At 41.9% G+C, this 20,362-nt stretch overlaps 1 protein-coding gene across 2 annotated transcripts in view; it reads left to right on the top strand.

The window, feature by feature from the left end:
* Positions 1-11,282: 11,282 nt before the first annotated feature.
* Dsc1 (desmocollin 1) overlaps positions 11,283-20,362 on the top strand; it is a 57,158-nt gene continuing 48,078 nt past the window's right edge. The window contains exons 1-2 of one of the 2 annotated variants that reach the window (XM_039097287.2): positions 11,283-11,461; positions 18,303-18,460. The gene's annotated coding sequence lies outside the window, so the exon portion shown is untranslated. Of the gene's footprint in view, positions 11,619-18,302; positions 18,461-20,362 lie in introns of both variants that reach the window. The other variant, XM_039097286.2, reaches the window with a different exon arrangement.

Here is a 20,362-nt window from a genome sequence, read left to right as displayed (position 1 = left end):
CAGAAGTTAAACGTGAGCTACTGAGAGGACAGAGGCCCTGGGGCAGTAGATACAAGAGATGTTTATATATTTTTCTTTAAGGATTTCACCATAATATATTGATGAGATCCCTGACAGAGCATTCTTTGTGCGGTGTGCCCCAGGAATGGGTAGGTCCTGCAGGATGGGCCAGAAGCTCTTAGCAGTCTTCTCTCTCATTTTCATCTTTCAAGAGTCTTAAACCACAGACCAAGGTGCACAGCTGTACCCAGGCACCTGGCTGGGGCTGGTTTGAGGAACGCTAATGTTTCCTGTGCAAAGGAAAAGCTTCCTGGTCTTGGAAGAGGGGCAGGGATATGCATGGGCTGCAGAATTATAGCTGATTGGTGGGAGATTTAAATGCTCTGGTCCACTGAGTGAAACCACAGCTACCAAAGATCACAAACAGCTCAACTCATCCAAGAATGATTCAATCCTTGATAAAGAAGGCGCATGCTAAGATACACCTCACGCACACTCCCTCGAGACAGTGGTCACAGTGTGTGCAGTGGATCAAAGCTCAGCCAGAATCCTCATGAGAGAGGGAGGACAACATACTGAGGAAGAAGCAGACTAAGAGGGTCAGTCCCTCTGTGAGGCAGGGTATCACAGTGTGAGTAACACTGTAACCATAGCAACTGGAAACTCAATGCAAACCCCCTCCTCACAGACTAAATCACAACTTGAATGACCATCTTATTCTGTTGAACCCAGTATGTGGATACTGACTTTCACTGAAAGGAAATCATTCATTTCCCAATGACTTAACATTTTGTTTAAGTTAATCCTTTTCTTCTTCTTCACAAATAACTATTGCCCACTTTTCTTTACTGTTTTAGGAAGTACCAGGTTGTTCATTCTCCAAAGAGTCCTAAAGCTCAAGCAGTATCTACCGGGCACACACGCACTGTCTTTACCTAAGCACAGTCCTAGTGACTGTCTCTCTGTGGGATAATTTTCATCATTACATAGCTTAGCTGTCCCGTTTGCATTACCTGGCTCTCTAAGGAATAATGACAGCAATTTATAATTACGATCAGCGTGATTGGGACAGTCCTTTGACATACTTCCTTAGTTATTTGAATAACGCACACACACAATTAGAATGGACACAACCGAATTCTCGGGTGCTGGGGAGCCATCATTAACACATATTCATTTAGGCTACTGTGGTCATAAATGGACTTTCCCCGTGTTTATTTAATAGCCTAACTTAGGCTCACCAACCTGGAAGAAAAGTGCATAATTTTAATTCGAAGAGGAGGTTAGGGCAAGGTCTAGAGCAGGCATGCTGCCTCCTGCCAAGTAACCACTGATGTCGCCAGTAAGGGACGGAGGTGCCAGAAAGGGAGCCCTGGGAACCAAGTACAAAAGGAATTTCTGCTGGCAGCAGGGCGCCATTCTCTTTTCGTAAACAAGCTGGGATTTGATGCTTACAATTAAAATACATGCTTTCTAAAAATATGAGACAATTCTTGGATTCTTAAAGTAAAAGCACTTGCTAACTTAACTGTGCACCAGGTCACCTTGGGAAACCAAAGCCCATTGTATCAAGGTTGAGCATGGACTGTGGAGGGCTTGGTAGCACACATCTGTAATGATGGTACGCAGGATGCAGAGAACTGCAAGTCCGAGGCAGTGTGCACCACGTAGAGAGACCCTGCCTCAAAACTGAAACGAAACCAAACATGAACAAAAGGAAGCAAAAAGTGATAAACTGGGTTTGAGCTATATGTCCAAGATAGACATTCTTGTCTTCTTGTTCTCTTTTTACACCTTGTCCTGTAGACACCGGTTCACTCAGAAACAAAGCCAAGGGCGTCCCCAGGGAAGACCTCTGCTTCCTTTGCCGCACCTGTTTGCATTAGGTTCATCATTTCTAACTGCAGTGTCTCCTGGGAGAGCAGATTCTTCTGGGTCTTCCTTCCCGTACTGTGGTACTTGTCACCCTCAAAGGCTCTCTCCATTTACAAGGAGTCTTACTCGAAGCCCAGTGCATTGGCCTCTGCAATCGGTCTTCCTGAATATTTCAGTTTGATTCTAAATGTACTATTATTGCTGTTTTGCTCTCCAACCTCTACTATTCTCTAAACCTTACTCTATCTTAAGAGATTCCTACTTAAGTAATATGACAACATAGAAACCAGGTCTCACATTACGAAGATTTTGAAATAACATTTATTTATTTATTTGTTTTATGCTGTTGAGATTTGGCTTAGGTATTGTAATGCTAAATTCTATGTCAGAAGGTCTAGGCCTAAGAGTGACTTCTCATGTTTACAAGGTTTTGTTGTGCAAACCTTGTTCCTTGGTTTAAAACTATTGGTTAAACAAAATTGGCAACAGTCAGTTACTGGAGGGATTAGAAGTAGGTGAGTTTGGAGTGACCTGGTTGGAGCAGAAGAAATGAGTGGGGAAAAGGAGGAAGGAGAGGGGAAGAGGAACCCACCATGAGGGAGGAAGAACCATGAGCACATGGCCAGGAGAAACAGCAAGTATCAGGAACACACATCTGGGGAGGCAGCCAGGCCTGCAGTTAGAAGAGTAGATTAGGAGCGACCCCCATTAATTGTTAAAGTCAAATAAAATAACCATAGTCTGAGTCTCATTTCTTTGTAAGCTAGTTGGCGATAAGCTTAGATTGTGTGTACTACAATTATGTGAGTGTGTATGGGGTGTACATGCACCACCGTGTGTTTGTGGAAGTCAGAGGATAACTCAGGGCCATTTGTTGGTTTCCACCATGTGGGTCCTAGGAATCCACCACAGGCTGTCAGGCATGACAGGAGCTATCTCTGGCCTCCAAGAGGATTTTGTTATTTAATACTAGAGTTACATGTGTCCTTGATTCAGCCAACAATATAAAGAGAATGCTGAAAATATGAAGTGATGGCAAGATGGGTTCGAAGACGAGGAACAGTATGAGTCAGGAGATGGTCTGTGTGACGAGTTAGAGGAAGACAGGAAAACTTGTTAACTTCGTTGTTGGAAGTAGGAGAGGAAAACAGAGACAGAGAACAGCTTATATGTCTATAGAGTTCTAGCAGGGGATGATTTAAAGAAGGTGACGGTCAAGGATGAATTTCAATGCCCATAAGGTGTTTGCTCTGTGGTATACAGATTACACCGGTGGTAGGAGTTGGGAGCAGACTGTAGCATCAAGATGCACTGGCGAGCTTTATATGTAAAAGATTGCATTCAAAACCTAAGACTGTAGGTCAGCAAACAAAGGCCTTGATTTCTCCGTGACTTACTTAGTATGCTCACACATACTAAGAGGGTTGTGATGAGGATTGAGACCTAATGCATGGGAGGGAGGCACCTGGTACACAGGCTTCCTTTCAGGCCCGTGAATGGAAATCAAAATTCTTATGACCGCTGTAAAGAAAGGCCTATTCTAATTACCCATCAATGATTAACAGTGACCCACAATAGAATAGGCATTATGGGGTATTTACATGGGGCGTTGTCTCGTGCCTCGGGGAGTTGGCCTGACTGACTTCGAGTCTAGCAGTCCATTCTGAGGAGAGTATCTTCAGGGAACCTGGGTTTGAGAAAGGTTTTGGAACATCTGCCCTTTTCACCTGTTTTGCTCTTAAAAGTAATCCTGAAAGGAGACATGGATGCAGAACTTAAAGAGTTCATGCGGCCAGGATGAGGAGATGGGCGGGAGTTGAGGCAGAGGAACCAGAGAAGGTGAAGGAGGGACTCCTCAAAGACACAGGGCAGGGGAGCTCAGGCTGCTGAGTAAGCCAGTACAGTAGACAGGGTGCGGCATGTGAGCTGTGAGCTGAAGAGGTCTTTCACCTTAGAAAGAGGGTGGATCCTGGGAAGGGCAGGTGGCCAGAGGGTGGGGACATGGGCCAGGCAGGACTGGAAAGAGACAAATGGGAAATTGCTGGGCCTGGTTGGGTGGAGCTCAGGCAATAAACCATTGCAGTCCTTGGAAGCAGCCTGTGTCTTCGTTAACATAGTTGCTCAATTAAAGGTCCCCCTCCCCTGCTTCCTTACACTGCTGGTTTTAGTCACCCAGTTACTCATTCCTGAAGGCAGCTGGACAGCCCCACGCTGCTCCAGGAGTGAGTGGCACACAGGAAGATCTGTTTCACTTGAGCAAGTACAACCAGCTTTACACAAGTCACTGAAACCATCTGGGCAGGACAGGATTGTTCTGGGATTAATTATATTACAGAGATGGGCTGCTAATGAAACGGAATGCGCCATACATATGTACATGTAGGTTTAGATTTTTCTGATTTAAGTGCTTGCTTTGATAGGAAAACTGTCGGAGCCTATCACTTGGGAACGGCGAGGTCGCTGCACGCATGGCCTTGAGGCGAGGGAGAGATAGGTTCACGTCCCAGTCAGCCCTACCTCTCGGCTGTGAGGCTTTTGGAAGTTACTTACTGTCTTCGGATTTTAGCTTGCTCTCCACCTAAGAGGTGGCATGGGAACTAGCTGCAGTGTATAAGGTAGCTGATATTGTAAATAACAACAACAACTACAATAACAATAATAACAACAACAACAATAATAATAATAATAATAAAACAATAAAAATAGTCCGCAGTTACTGTTACTTTTGAAGTGCTATACTAGTTGTTTGTTTCCTGGCGCTCTATCTCCGTGCAAAGCTACTCAGTTCGCATCCTTACTGTGCATTCACAGAGGAAGTCAGAGTACAGAGAATCCATTGCTGGATAGGGATTCTGAGGTTACAGGCAGTTGAGCTGCTATTGTTAGTCCAAGTCTTCTGAACACCATACCTTGTGTCCTGTCTAGGTGAGCCACGGGACACAGTACAGCTGTGTCACACAGACATTTTATGTTCTTAGTCTAATGCTTCATTTTACCAAATAGCATGAAAGGCTCACTGACTTCATCTTTAAAGAAAAAAATGCGAATTTTTAAAAATATGATTTAACCGATGCAAGACACTCTCACATGTTGATGGGACGCAGAACATATCAAAGCTACATAAAATTTAAAAATTAATCAAGGCAAGCAGCATGAAATGTGGTCCAAGCCTAGACGGAAATACTTTGGCGTGAGAGAAATTTAAAGACATTTTTGACTATGTATCTGGGAAGTTTCGTCAAAAAACTCTCCTGTCCTGAGCACCTCAGCAAAAAGGCATGAAGTGGAGAAAAAATGAGCAAGAGTTGAGGGACTTGTGGCTGGAGCTATGAAGGCTAGGAAATCCCTGCTGAAGTCAGCAGTGGTTTTAAAAAACACATTTGTCCGCAAAGGTCCTGTTCCCTTCTCTCTGTGAAATGGCTGTGACCAGGGCATTTGAGAGGGAGGGAGAGAGGGAGAGAGGGAGGGAGGGAGGGAGGGAGGGAGGGACGGAAAGCAGAAAGATGTCTTGAAGTTCTCCAAACATTACAGCCCTCAGCTTGCTGCTTTCAAGCTGCCGAGGGTAGCCGTGAATGTAGTCCAATATAGACCGGGAACTTCTCCAAAACAAGGTTTTCTCCTAACACAGTTTTGCAAATCTTTTTTTTTTTTTCTTTTTTTTGGAGCTGGAGACCGAACCCAGGGCCTTGCGTTTACTAGGCAAGCGCTCTACCGCTGAGCTAAATCCCCAACCCCAGTTTTGCAAATCTTAATTGTGATCTTTGTACACAACGTGGGCCAGATGTACCGAAAGCTTGGAAATCCCACCAGTGCCTTCTGAGTGTCTTCCTCGTCTGTTAGACTGCCCTCTGGGTCCCATTGCTCTTAGACTCTAGCTCAGTTTATAAGTGCAAGCTTAGCACCGCTCTCCTCTTCCTCAGTTCTGGTTCCAGCAACCTCCACACTAAGAGCAGATGGAGCCTTTCGTAGTTTCTCACCTGCACCACCACCCCTCTCCTGTAGCCCTTCCCTTCCGCTCCTTCCCGCTTTGCAACACCTCTCAGTTCTCACTCCACTCCGTCCTTTCTTTCGTCCTTTCCGTCAGATCCATCCTGCCTTCCCCACCCACCAGCATGCAAAGTGGGGTACCCAGGTCCCCATTGCGTTCCTCCAATGAGTGCCCCTTGTTCCCCGCCAAGGCTGTCCTCACACACTACGCATGTTTGCCCGAGACCGCTCACCGTATTCCATGTTCTTGAGGGCAGGGACTGTAGCTCTCCTGTTGCCATCAAATCTGCAGGGCTGGACACAGGTCTCCCACGCAGCAGAGCGAACTCTCCATAAATACTTGTGGAGTGAGTGAAGATACCCTTAAGTGTGCTTTGCTATTTGTGAAGTCAATGTCTCAGGAAGAAGACGGAATTTATGAGCAGAGCTATCCAGCAAATTGTAATTAGTCCTGACACAAAGAACATGTATATAATCATTCCTACATTTCTCACTTTGGAGTGATAATTATTTTTTGCAAGTTCTGAGTGTTTGTGAACTCATGAATTCTGAGCAATATCAAATGTGGCAGTAGATGGCTCCTGTTTACAGCTTATGAGAGTAACAGTCTAGAGATAAACAGCTTCACTGGGGACTTCTCTTTTAAAAACAAAACAGCTTAAGAAAGGACGGGAATTGCTTTGAAGAAGAAGAGACTATGGACAGCTCTTAAGTATAATTTAAGTGAACTCTGTGTATAGCCTATATATCTGAAATACACATGCAATGCCAGAGGCCCAGCTCCTGGTGTCATTAGGACTTAGAGGCATTGGCATGTGGCATGAGGGACACAGTATGTGCGTATTGAAGGACTGTGTTCAAGGCCTTTGCACAGTTGAATCTCTTTGCTCGTTTTCCATTTCACATGACAGGACACTGTCATGCCCAGTGGTGAAGCAGCCAGCGTAGGCACGAAGGAAGGAGTTTGTCTGTCAGCTAGCCTGAGCAGACTTCTGACACCCATATGCCACGGATAGAGAAATTGCACTCATGTCTGCAGAAACCTGCCCCCCTGAGTCCCCACCGACCCTTCCAAGCAGGAGGCTGCCTGCCCTACCCAAATAAGGAATGTGTCTGTCTGCAGGAGAAGTGTCAGTGTCAGAAGGTGTCAGAGGAGCTGAGAGCAGAAACCAGTGTTGTACGTCACATTCCTTACATGAAATTAGAGTTACTGGTCCTAGCGAGTCTTCTGAAGATTAAATGTCATAATATGTATGAACTGTTAATGCAAGATTTAACCATAGGAAACTTACTTTAAATCAGATGGTGTGTGTGTGTGTGTGTGTCTGTGTGTGTGTGTGTGTGTGTGTGTGTGTGTGTTGTAAGAAAGGAAAGAGCTTATTTTGGCCAATAATAGAGGTGTAGTGGTGAAGGAGACCTGGCAGTAGGAGCAGGAAGCAACCGTATCACTTCTTGTCCACACACGCAACTCACCACATTAACCACATTTGCTTTTTTTATGTTTTATTATGAGACAGAGTTTCTCTATGTAGCCCTGGACATCCTGGAACTCACTCTGTAGACCAGGCTGTCCTCACACTCAGAGATCTACCTGCCTCTGACTCCCAAGTGCTGGGATTAAAAAAGGTGTGGGCCACCACAACCTTTTCTTTTTTCAGTTTCTTAATAGTTGAATAACATTACATTTACCATACACGTTATTAAATAAATAAACTTTTATTCACACTTGAAATCTCATTAGTAAATTATTTAATGTCTGGGCCCTTGATTCACAAGTTAACACTTCGTTTCTGCTTTTCCCTTTAGAATTGAATATTAGCTGAAGGCTAAACTGTGTGTGTGTGTGTGTGTGTGTGAGTGCGTGTTTGTGTGTGTGTGCATGTGTGTGTGCATGTGTGTTTGTGTGTGTGTACATGTGTGTGTGTGTGTGTGTGTGTGTGTGTGTGTGTGTACCCGGTGTATGCCTGATGCCTTCACTGGTCAGAAGAGGGTGTGAAATTGCTTGGAACTAAGAGAGATAATGGCCATTTGGGTGCTGGGAATCGAACCCAGATCCTCTGCAAGAGGGAGTTTTCTTAATTGCTGAGCCACCACTTCAGTTCCCTAGACGTGTATTTTTATTTGAGGGAGACTAATGGTGGTCAGTTCTTTCAAGATTGTATTCTCTCTTCCCATAAGTTTCACTTTTGATTCCTCTTTTCAGATGAAATGAAACAAAAATAAATGCGTGCAGTAGGCCAGGCACAGAAGGACTCGTGCTGCAAGATCTTATTCTTTCTTAGTGTAGAGAATTTCACAGCGACAGCAATGTGCTGGTCACCAGAGGCTGGGCTTGGGGCGCTCAGGGAATGCTGGTTAAATCACACACAATTTCAATTGGGATGAAGAATTTCAAAAGGCCTCTTTTACAGCACATTCACTACTGAGAAAAATAGCACGTTGGACATTTCCAAATTGTTAAGAGGATTGATTTTGTCAGTTCTCAAAAGACCTTATCTTTGTTTCACCCCAAATAGTAAGGATATGAGGTCATCCAGTTTAAATAGCATGGTTTGCCCATTCTACAACACATAGTTATGTGAACCATCCTGTAGGACGTAATAACTTTAGGTAGCTATTATTTTTCAGTTAAAAGTCAGTAAACACACATATAACATTTCCCTGATTCCAATGCCACCCCTTAAAATAGATTCACGATTGGTCCCTGGGTCCCTCAGCCTTGTCATGGAGTGGGAGAATCCATGTATTGCTGTCCCAAGACTGCAAGCCCTCCCCTGCTGAGGTTTAAAATGCTTCATATGACTGACCTGGGTGGATACAGTGCAGGAAGGTAACTAATAATCAAGATGTTCACCCACTGGAGAACTCTGCACTCTCAAAACAAAACCAACACCAAAATAGCTCTGAAATGCGAATGACATAAAATCCACAGTTCTTTCCCAGTTTTCACTTAAAATGTTTAAAGTGTGTGTGTGTGTGTGTGTGTGTGTGTGTCCCTGTCCCTCTTTGGTGTATGCCCGTGATAGCTGCTTACTGCTCACTTCCAACACTCAGCATCCCTATAGGGTAAGTGCCCGGCCAGTGCTTCAATAGTGAGAGTCAAATGTGATAGTGTCCACACGAGCTTCTTGTGCTTTCTATTTTGCATTTTAACTATGGCCAACCTTATCTGGGGAGGTACCTTCACTAGAGTCAACAAAGAGATGGTTCTCTACTAAATCATAGGCCAACGGTATTGTCAGGGGAGCCGTCAATTCAACTCCCCAAAGCTCGCATTTTAAAAATGAATACATAAGTGTATAATACGAACACGGAGGGCTTGGGTATGGAGAGCAACCTGTAGGAAGGCAAGTAGGCTGTGAAATCCCACACTTAACTATGATGAAACCACCGCCCCTTAGCTAAATTGCAAATGCCAATCAAGTTATTCCTGATTATCCAAGTCTGCAATCAAGACTTTCGCCTGGGTTTGGTCTGAACTTAGAGGGCTAATGGGACAGACAAGTCTTGACAAGAAAAAACCGTGGGCCTGGGTGGTATGGTTGAGACTCTCACATGGATGGGTGCCCAGAAACCATTGCCAGCGGGGCACCTGGAAGAGATTTCCCCTTTAGAAAATAAGCATTAACTTCAGGGTTTGAGACACACAGAGCGTTCTCCACACAAATATTCAATCACACCCAAATCTTGTAGTTTAAGCAAATGCAACATACTTTTACTTTCATATAGTATAAAAGTTTTGATTTTGAAAGGATTTTATAAGCTTCTTTTGCAACTTGATTTTTTGCAATATAAATATACATGCTTTTGGGACAAAATTACTGATGTCATGCAGAAAGGTAGGTTTGAAAATTCCCAAAAAAATTCCTAATTTTTATTAGGTAAAAGTGTCCTGTTTCTATGACAGTGGAGCTCTGGAATTGTCACCTTTTTGCAAGCTTTATAATGAAGTCATATGCTATGAAGGGAGCATTAGAAGTTAGCAAGCAAGAATCTTGGAAGAAAGTCAAGTGTTACTTGCTTAATACAAGTTGAATGTTGATGTCAGATTTCTGAGTGATTTAGGACAGGAAGCTTGTTACATCTGAAGAGTAAAACCCAAGGGAATGAAGGTTTGGTGGTCCCGGGGTTGTTTTGAAATCATGAGAATAAATCTTCAATCTGTATCCATGATGGGAAGGAACACTGTCAGAATGATTACATTGATCCTGTGATTGTCACCTTATTGCTAAGGTTAAGAAAGTACACAGGTTGGACCTAGGCCTCCCTGCACATACATAGCTAGGAACAGCTTGGTCTTCATGTGGGTCCTGAATAACTGGAGTAGGGGGCTGTCCCCAAAACTGTTGCTTGTCTATGGGATATGTGCTTCTAGCTGTGCTACCTTGTCTGGCCTCAGTGGAAGAGGATGTGCCTAGCCCCACAGAGACTTGATGTGCCAGGGTGGGGACATTTCCAGTGGGGGGATGGCAGGGGGGAAGGGGAAAGGATTGTGGGAAGGAGTGACTGGGAGGAGGGACAGTGAGTGGGATGTAAAGTGAATAAAAAAGTTGGATCTGCAGTAATTTAATTCTTCCCAATGGACCACATGCAGGTGACTGGTTCTTCCTCAAGTCTCACAATGTAAGGAATACTTGTAGAAGTCACTTATACGAAATGAATAAATAAGACTCTTAGCCATTTTTCTTCTTTTCCATTGTGGCCTCAGTGTCTATCCAATGATGTTAGATAGTGTAAGAATGGGGGCATAGCGGATGTAGATCGCTCCTGAGAGACACAGCCAGAATACAGCAAATACAGAGGCGAATACCAGCAGCAAACCACTGAACTGAGAATAGGACCCCCGTTGAAGGAATCAGAGAAAGAACTGGAAGAGCTTGAAGGGGCTCGAGACCCCATATGTACAACAATGCCAAGCAACCAGAGCTTCCAGGGACTAAGCCACTACCTAAAGACTATACATGGACTGACCCTGGACTCTGACCTCATAGGTAGCAATGAATATCCTAGTAAGAGCACCAGTGGAAGGGGAAGCCCTGGGTCCTGCTAAGACTGAACCCCCAGTGAACTAGACTGTTGGGGGGAGGGGGACAATGGGGGGAGGGTGGAGAGGGGAACACCGATAAGAAAGGGGAGGGGGGAGGGGGATGTTTGCCCGGAAACTGGGAAAGGGAATAACACTCGAAATGTATATAAGAAATACTCAAGTTAATAAAAAAAAAATAAGTTATTAAACCCAAAGCTAAAAAAAAAAAAAAAAAAAAAGAATGGGGGCATAGAATTTCTATGGGTCGCCCAGATTTCCAAAGTTTGAAAGTGATTTCTAATTTATTTACAGTCATTTCCAGTGGATTTAAAGGCATATGCACAACATAGTAAAACAGAACGTTGTGAACAGTTTAAGCCGTTTTAGTCACCTGAAGACAATCTGACCAGTATCAGGGTCTAGCGGCATAGGCGTACTTGCAGACGGAGGCTCCTGTGAAGGGCGATCTTCATCTACAGTCGGTGCACGTTATCTTTTCCCAGGATGATATGTGGTAGACACACCAATGGGAGAGAAGCAAGATGTGTTTCAGTTGAACGTGTGCCAACGACAGTGAGTCACAGCGTCCTCGTCAGACAGGCAGGATGTCTCACTAGGAAAACGGGCTCGCCCCACCCACTCTGCTTACCACGTTTTGCCAGACCTCAGCACTCCGTCAACTACTTTCTAGACATGTCACCGTGATCCTTGTGGGTTTACAAGGAAATTGGTAAAGCTCTAGCCAGGGCAGGGGTTAAAGCATGACTGAGTAAAGGCTGACTCTGTGTATAGACTCAACCTGTAAGTGAGTGTGTGTGTGTGTGTGTGTGTGTGTGTGTGTGTGTGTGTGTGTGTGTGTGTGATTTAAAGCCTAAGCATTTTATTTGTGGCTTTTTAATTCATTAGCTATATTTTCAGCAGTACATATAGTATATTTATTTATATGGCTCATTTTCTTTAATGAAAATTATAAAAATATTTGTTTAGATTTCTTTTTACATTTCATTTGTAGGATTATATAGGATGCACTTACAGGGTTAAAAAAAAGTATGGGGGGAGTGCATGGTTTCAGTGTGGCCCAGGCTGAGCTACAACTTGCTCTGTGGTAGAGAATGACCTTGTATTCCTGACCCTTTCTACCTCACAAGTGCTAGGATTACCGGTGCTTGCCACAAAGCTTCTAAGGAACTTTGGAACTTACCACACATTTTTATTTGTAGATAAGAACATAAAGGCCATTCCTACCTTGGGATGGAGCTTTAGTTCGCCTTATGTGACAGCCAGGACAGAACTCTAACCCCTCTACTGATTTCCTGACGATTAATAATATAATTACTTTAGGGTCATATGAGATGCGTGACAAACTATTGTTAGTTAAATTTGTTTCAAAATTAGGAATTTGGGTTAAATTCATGTTTTCCCATCATAAGCATCCATGAAAACCACATAGAAACTTAAAAATAAATTAGCAAAATAAATGATAACAGTTAAACACTGATTTCCTGGTTGAGCCAACCACTAAAATATTTTTAAAAATTCCATAAATACTCATAATGTATGTGTCTAGACTAGTATTTGAGAAAACTAGGTATTGAAACATGCACCTGTTTGCATTTCAAGATGATTGGACAGAAAATAGACTAAATATCCAGCTAAAATAGTTATCATGTCCAGTTACACAGAGAACGTAATCTTAATTTTATTCCTGAAGAAACCCAATTTTAATTTCAAGCTGCTTTTTTCCAGGATTTCCATGGTCACAATTTTATTATAGACTATGTAAGAAAACCCATAAACTGGTATTAAAAGGCATGCTTTATGAATTTTGGGGGGAAGGGTCAGGGTCTCAGTATGTAGTTCAGATTGACCTCATGATCCTCATGTTCAACCTCCCCAGTGCCATGATCATAGCTTGGCTGTTTACATGTATACGTGTAGGAACTTACAACTGATACCCTGTACAGAATGGCTGCTAGAATATTAAAAATAGTGACTTGATATCTTGATTAAGTTCTGAATAATACACAAGAGAAAGCATTGAAGCCTACTCTTTAGTTTTCAGAGTTATAAGGATCTCTTATTGTTTTGTATCCAAGAACATTGTAAAAGGACAGAGATCACAGCACTTGGGGTTAATCAATTGCTATCAATAGTCTTGTGCCAGGCAGAATCCCAGGTCAAGATAGAAGTATAGGGAGAACATTTCACATAGGATCTTTAAACCCCAATGGTCTAAGACCACTTCTTTTCCCTTTTTATTATGTCCTTGCCATTAGTTCAGAATGCGGCATAATTCAAACAACAAGAAAGATACTCTGACTGTGCTACTTGGCTGTGGTGTATGTGTAAGGTGTGTGCATGGGTAGTGCACATAGATGTGCACATTCAGGTTAGCAAGGTTTCCCACTGAACCTGTTGCTAGGATGGTGTCCTTTGTGCCACTAGAGATCCTCCCTTTTCTGCTCCCCACATTATTGGGGTTACAGGAACATGCAATCAACCAGGCTTTTTACATGGGTGTTGGGAACCAAACTTAGATTCTCAAGATTACACAGCAGGCACTCTTACTCTTTGTGAGGCCCATGTCACTTTGTGACATCCCAATAAGAGCAGAGAAGAAGGCTTTAGGCCCCAGGTATGTGCATGGCCCCAGTGATGGTGAGCATGTTCCTTCTATGTACCCCGAGAATCACTTTGCTTCATTTTCTGACCCAGTCTCCTTCCTCTTACCTCCATGTTTCAGCATGATATTTTAATTATAATACTCTCATCAAACCAAGTGGCTCAAATGAAGCTGCAGACTTCTTAATATTGATTTAAATAACAACTTAAGAGCATTCATTTGTCTACTGGTGAAGGCACAAAGTCGATCTGTTGTTGGATAAGTGGGAGTGAAAGGAGAGACAAAGGGGAACAGTAGCTTGTAGATAATGATGGAGACCTTCTCCTATGGGCTCTTTTCTATTCTAATTCCACGCTCTGCGATGTAGTAAGTATGGACAATGTTTCCATAACTTGTTTATAAACAAACACTCAAAACGCCTTATGTCTCATATCCAACTTAGAGAAAACCCAGTCTTTACTTTTCTTACATAATGATCAGAAGAGGGAGATAACCCTGGCAATTTTGTTATTGGCAATTTTTACAGAAGTCTTAAGTGCCGAATATTCTCTGAAAAGACAAAAAGGCAAGTGGATGGTCACAACAACATCAAAAGCCTCTTTGACAGTATATTCTTCCAAGAGAGGAAACGAGGGACTAGGTCCAGATGTAGTGTACAAACCACCATACTGTAGCTTGCAGATACCATTTTGTACAACTAGAGCTACATTTTTTTAACCTGAAGAGTTTGCATTTTTTATTGGATTTTTTAATTTACATTTCATGTGTTATCCCCTTTCCTGGTTTCCTGTCCATAAACCCCCTATCCCGTCCCTCCCCTCTGCTTCTATGAGGGTGTTACCCCACCCACCCATCCCTTCTTGCCTCCTGCCCTGACATTCCCCTACACTGGGGCACTGAGCCTTGTCGGGACCAAAGGCTTCTCCCATTGATGCCCAACAAGGCCACCCTCTGGTACATATGCAGCTGGAGCCAGAGTCTGTCCATGTATAGTCTTTGGATGTTGGTTTATTCCCTGGTTGGTTGGTATTGTTCTTATACGGGTGCAAACCCCTTCAGTAGAGCTAAAATTTTAACAGAATAAATTAACACTGTAATTTAAGCTCGAAATGCCAGTAATTTGGGATGTATTTATATCTGATATAACTATGTTAAATATTTTCTTTCTGAGATAGGGTCTCATGTAGTCCAGACTGACCTCAGACCAACCATGTAGCCAAGACTGACCTTGGATTCTCAACCCTTTTGCCTCTGCCTCTTGGGGGCTGGGATTAAAAGTATGTGGCATATTGATTTATTCATTGCTGGAGACAGAAGGGAGGGTTTTGTGGATGCCAGGCAAACACTGTGCTAATGGAACTGCACTGTAGCCCAGGGAACGAATGTTTTCTAGCTTTAGACAGTAAAGATGTCCACATACGCCTCAGGTTCTAATGGCAGTTGCTTTATTGTGACACATGTAGAGCTGTTGGTGTTGTTCAAGTGAAACTTGTAATGTGCGGAGTAATGCTAGATGCAGTGTGTTTTTATCTGCCTTAGTCTGGTTGACACAGTCATTTCTAGTTTCTGTGTCTGTAATCCAAAACTTTGAGTCATTTCATAGACCCAACGCACTTTTAAGAGTTTGCTGAGATTCTATTTCTTGCATCTTGAGATTCTATTATTCAAGGTATGAATAACAACATGAATAATAACGCATGGTGACAGGTGCTACTGACCCCAGTGCCAATTTCTGTTTGTGACTGACATGGGAAAAATGTGTTTGCATTTGTAGTCACCAAATACTTACTGAGCACACTCAGCACGCTATGCTTGGCATTTGAAAGAGGGATTATGGGATGGCTAGAATGAACTTGAGGAATAGTACCTCTGAGTTAACAAGCACAGACTCGTCAGAAAACACCAAGCTTAAATTATACTTTCTACTGACTTTTGATGAGAAGTTCAGGAAAGAAAGTGGCAGAGGAGATTTATTTTCTTGGCAAATAAAGAAATTTTGAGATATCAAAATGAAAAGCACATTAGGCATGACAAAAATAAAGGTTCCTGGTCTTAGGTCCCTTTTGAAGTGGGAACTTCCTGTATAAGACTATGCTGATCACTGATAAGCAAAGGGTTCTTGAGTCTTGACTCTAGCTGAGGCAGTTTTGACAACTGATGGCTGCCAGGGAGAGGAGACTCAGTTTAATTTAAGGGCGTGTGTGGCCCTGGTTGATTGAATGTGCTTCTTGGATGGCTCCATGCCCATTTGAATGTGTGCAATAGAACATTCTGGACTATTAAGAAAAAAAGAAGAAGAATAAAAAGAGGACATTAAGTTGAGAGGTGTCTACAGGGTGTGAAGGGGATCCATGAAGAGTTAGGGAGAGGTTTCCAAATGATGCAAATATATTGTATGTGTGTATAAAATTCTCCAAGAATATTACAATGAAAACCAAAATAAAAATAAGACAAATATATTTGCTGGTTAAATGCTTAATTTGGCAGTATTTAACCTGAATGGTGAGAGGGAAATCTGTGTTCTGAGCTCCTTATCCCCTTTTAGGCTGTGTAGTAATAATGCTCATTGTGTTTAATTGAGATCAATCTGAACAGAAAGTTTTGGCTTTCTCTGGTTGTTAAGTGCATGTTGTCTGCAGATGCAAGGACTTGCATTTAACCAGACAGGCAGTCAGAAGGAGCCAAGTTCCTGCCTTTTCATTTTACTTCTTTCAGAAATAGAATATTTGGGTCTTTGAAGCACCCTGAATTGTAGAAAAGCCCTCATGTCAGAGAGTTTGGGGTAAGCATGGTGCTGTGAAAGTCCCACATTTATCTGAAACAACTCATTCGAGAATTTTCTTTCAGTATGATCAAAAGGGTATGGAGGATAGAGAGTTTAAGTTCTAGAGCAATTTCCAGGTTCCCAACTTCTTATGGGGTACAGAAGTGGATGTATCCACATGTGTCAATGCACTGAGCTTCCCTAAAAAACTGTGTGATGAGTACCGTCTCTGAATTCCTTACTTGAAGCTTGGACAGGGTGAACATAGGTAGCAACTGCCCACCATACACTATTGCTAGTTCGTCTTTTAAAGATATGTCTTTAGATGTGGAACTACACACTTATATAAATCTGATGAACTTGCACCCAATCTAGAATTGTTTTTAAGAATGACAGGTCCAACGCCATAATTATGTGCCAACAACACTGACACTCTCTGTGTAAACCTGGACTTCTGGTCACCATCACTTAAAAGCATCAGGGAGTTCTTGCTAAGAGACGACTATCTTTGAGACCAGAGAGTCATTATACCCCAGTCACCACTCTTACAACCTCTGTCTATGTGTAATAAGTGAAAATGTCATTTTATAGCTTCTTCTCAAGACATTTTTCCATAAGGCATGTTTTCTGCCAAACTTACTAGGGCTCTCTGCAAAATTCAAAGAAAGAGATGATTTCCTTAACACTCCAGAAGAGAAGTAGCTCAGGCCTAGTGTCTTATGTCACTAAGGTGGGACACTTTCCCTTAGTGTATCAATGCTGGATAGGCTGTGAGTGTTATCTTATTGAGTCCCCTGGTATTTCTATGTCTTCACATCTTGGGAAGAGGCAAAATGACCGTAGTGTCCCTTTGAGGTTCCTGTAAGAGATGACTTGATAGTATAACGTACTATACTGGCCTCGGGTGCTACTAGAGTCCACATTAGCACCCAGAGGAGGACTTCAAATCTCCATTGGTTCCTGTTTCTCCTAATGATGCTCATTGTATTCAATCATTAAAAGTTTTCTCAATCCAGAGTGGAGATTCATTTTCTTTTGTGGTGACTTAACAAGCGAAACTTGTTCTATACGCAAGGTGGGATGAATCAAGTTCTGACATGGGATAAACACTGGTGATACAGGCAGAAACCTGTTCAACGACACTTTGAAAGAGGCAACCATCAAACAGAATAAGATTCCAAATTTGTCAGCATTTCCTAAATGACTCTAGATTTTATAATATTAATGTGCCAGAATCCTCTAAAACTCACAAGCCTGAAAAGAAATTCTAATGTTCTTGTATGTTAAACTGAAGAACAAGGAGTTTAATGTTGTCTTTATTATATAAGTAAGTTTATGTTTTTAGCTATACAATACACTGTGACAAATGAATAGATTATTGGAAGTAGTATGTTTTCTTTAACTCCTATTAACTTACAGATTTGAGAATCAATTGTTGGATTCCACTGTGTTCTGGATTCTCAGAAGGGTTTTGTTGACACAATAAGTAAAAGAATCATAACCACTTAACTTTGCCACAGATATTTATGCCATTAATACTTTTTGCGGTTTAGTATAGGAAAAGTACTTTAAACTGCAAAGTATATTATTCTAAGTTAATTACGTGGTCAGAAGGCTGTGTAGTGAGATGTTTGAATTAATATTTTCTATGTTGAGAAAGTCACTTTAGACCACCTTGAAATACTAACAGAAGACAATTTAATAGCAAACGAATGGACTTTTATGCTGTTAAACTCTTTGCCTATGGGTTCAGTTAGTCACACTAGCCTTTTTTTATGGGCATCTTTGGTTTTTATTAGTAGGAAATGAGACTGGGTTTTCCAGACAATTTTTCACAGTAAAAGAGAAATGGTACAGAATCTCATTGTTTATGATTGTAAGTTGGGAGGTAGGGCTAGAGAAGAGCCAACTGAAGCCACCATGAAAGAGTCCCAGCAGAACGGTTGCAAAACCTTCAGTTTGCATCAGTCTTGCTTAGGTGCTTACTAAACACAACATTTCCTTGATCTTGTCCTTTCTCATTTCAGGATGGCTCTTCTTGTCTGGCTTGAGATCAAGAATTTCTGGTTTACTGAGAGCAACTGGTTTTTTCCCAACATGTTTAATCTAGATGCTACTCAGAGAAATCCTCCCAGTCATCAGACACTAGAGCCTGGACTCTGGAGCCAAGTGTGATGCCATAAAGGTATTAGTGTGTGTTCTTTCTTCTCATTCAGTCTGTGGTGTTGGAAAACATGTGTTAAATAAAGGCTATAAAGTTTTATTTGTTTGTTATCCCACCTTATCTTTTCAACTTTGTCACATACACCCTAGCGTCACCCTTTCAGGTTAGATCCTGTTTGTTTTCATTTCTTTAGAAGGCTATATGTTGTGAGTTCACAAAATTCCATTTCTGAGATTGAAACTACAACTGTTTTAGAACGTTCTTGGAATATATTCATTCTTATTTGAGAGAAGAAAGTTTACTTAAGTGGCTAAAGAGAAACTGCCTGGATTCAAATGCCTCCTGTATCATCAACTAGCTGTGTGTCCTATGAGAGTCACTTTATGCCCTGGGCTTGTTGTTTTTAACATGGGATAATAATAGCATCCGTTCTATGTCTGCTAATATGTTCATTCTCCATGGTTCCAAAACTTGTGAGACATGAATAAATTAAGAGATGCAAGACACTTGGGATACTGGAAAGAACCTGTTAAAACCATGTAAGGCTTACTTATCATTCATTGTGTTTAGACTACTAAGTCACTTATCTGGCCCTTATAAATTTATGCAAAGGGTTTAACTATTGAATTTAGGGAAATGAATATTTTCTTCCTTGATCTTTAGGAACCATTGGCTTCTTTACAGAGAGATAAAGATATAATTGTACTACAGAAAACAGCAAACAATCAACGTGCAGAGTCCAGTATCAAAAGGTCTATCTACAAAACACCCCACACTAAGTTTTGGGGAAAGATTCTAAGAGCCAGAGAATCAGGGACTTTCCTGTAAGATCATGTTTCCTAATAACATCAGAGGCTATACTTGTAAAAATGTCTCACTAACATGACTGCCAAAATGTGAGTTTAACAAGGAAGGCAAAACTAGTTGAGGAAAAGCCCAAAAGGCCTCAACTATACACAAAGAACTGGAGGCAACTGAATAAAATTGGGACTGGGAGGGATTGTCCTGGCCAGGAAAAGCATACCATTGGTTATCCAGTGCCAAGTGGTCATCACTGAAAATATGCATGCAACTGACATTATATGAGTTATATTCTTAAATGTAACTCAATATGTTATATTTAAGAATGTGTATATACATATACGTATATATATATATATGTGTGTGTGTGTGTATGTATATATATATATATTTGAAATATGTATGTGCACTCAATAATGGTTGATGACAAGCTGAATTTGAAAGAGAGCAAGGAAGGGTATATTGTAGCAGTGAGTATAGCTACAAGCTCAGTGCTCCCAGCAGGTAATGCTATTCCAGCCACCAGCCCAGGAACTCTTTAGATTCGTGAATGGAAGACACACACACACACACACACACACACACACACACACACACGTACGCACACACACATGCACATGTACACACACACACACCAGTTAATTTTTAAATGCCTTGACTAGCTCAAAGGCTAGGCACTCCTAAGCCTTCTCCTGCTACCCCAGGCACAACCAGGGAAGTGGCCAGTAGTTATCCACCTGAAGTCTCACATGGCTGGTTGGCTTTCTCTCCTGTGGCTCCTATGTCCCATCTTCCACCCCACCCCCCATTCTGTCTCCCCTTTTCCAGGTTCTAGCCTATATAAATCTAAAGAGCCTGCCCTGTCTCCCTTTGCACAACCATTGGTCACTAGCATCTTTATTGATTGATCAAAAACCAATTAGGGACAAGGACCTTCAGCATTTGGACTGACAGATTCCCCATTTAATCAAAGCATTAAATCCCTAAAAGGTGAGGAACTTTTCTATTCAAATTAAAAGAGCTCTTTTCTCAGGCATAAAGCAAGCATAACAATAACAATTATGTAAATTGCAGAGTATGATATACAACTAACATCCAATCCATCATATTTATTACCACCTG

Source organism: Rattus norvegicus, chromosome 18 (assembly GCF_036323735.1).
Source record: "Rattus norvegicus strain BN/NHsdMcwi chromosome 18, GRCr8, whole genome shotgun sequence".
In the NCBI taxonomy this organism is placed as follows: domain Eukaryota; kingdom Metazoa; phylum Chordata; class Mammalia; order Rodentia; family Muridae; genus Rattus; species Rattus norvegicus.
The sequence above is the reverse complement of the archived record's forward strand: the minus strand, read 5'-3'. Positions and strand labels throughout refer to the sequence as shown.